Below are 303 nucleotides of genomic sequence, written 5' to 3'. Positions count from 1 at the left end.
CATACAATGACCACTTCGGCCAAATCGCCTGCCTTCAAGGCACTGCCGAACTCTTCAAGAGACATCTCCTCCAGCTCAAGAAGAGCATCTACTACAAAAATAGCCTCGAGGTGGACGTCGCCATCTTCCTCCCCCGTCATACCATTGACGAGGGTTTATAATTGTGCGCCATCGTCTATGGTAGACACATCATGGATCAGGGCGTCTTACAGCCAGCATACGGTGTCACCGTCGCCTCTGCACAGAGATTCTATGTCTCGGTGGGACCAGGGTGTACACGCACTCCGCGTCGTCCGGTGTCAC

Source organism: Plasmopara halstedii (genome assembly GCF_900000015.1).
Source record: "Plasmopara halstedii genome assembly, contig: Scaffold_3120, whole genome shotgun sequence".
NCBI classification, from domain to species: domain Eukaryota; phylum Oomycota; class Peronosporomycetes; order Peronosporales; family Peronosporaceae; genus Plasmopara; species Plasmopara halstedii.
This window is presented reverse-complemented; position numbering follows the sequence as displayed.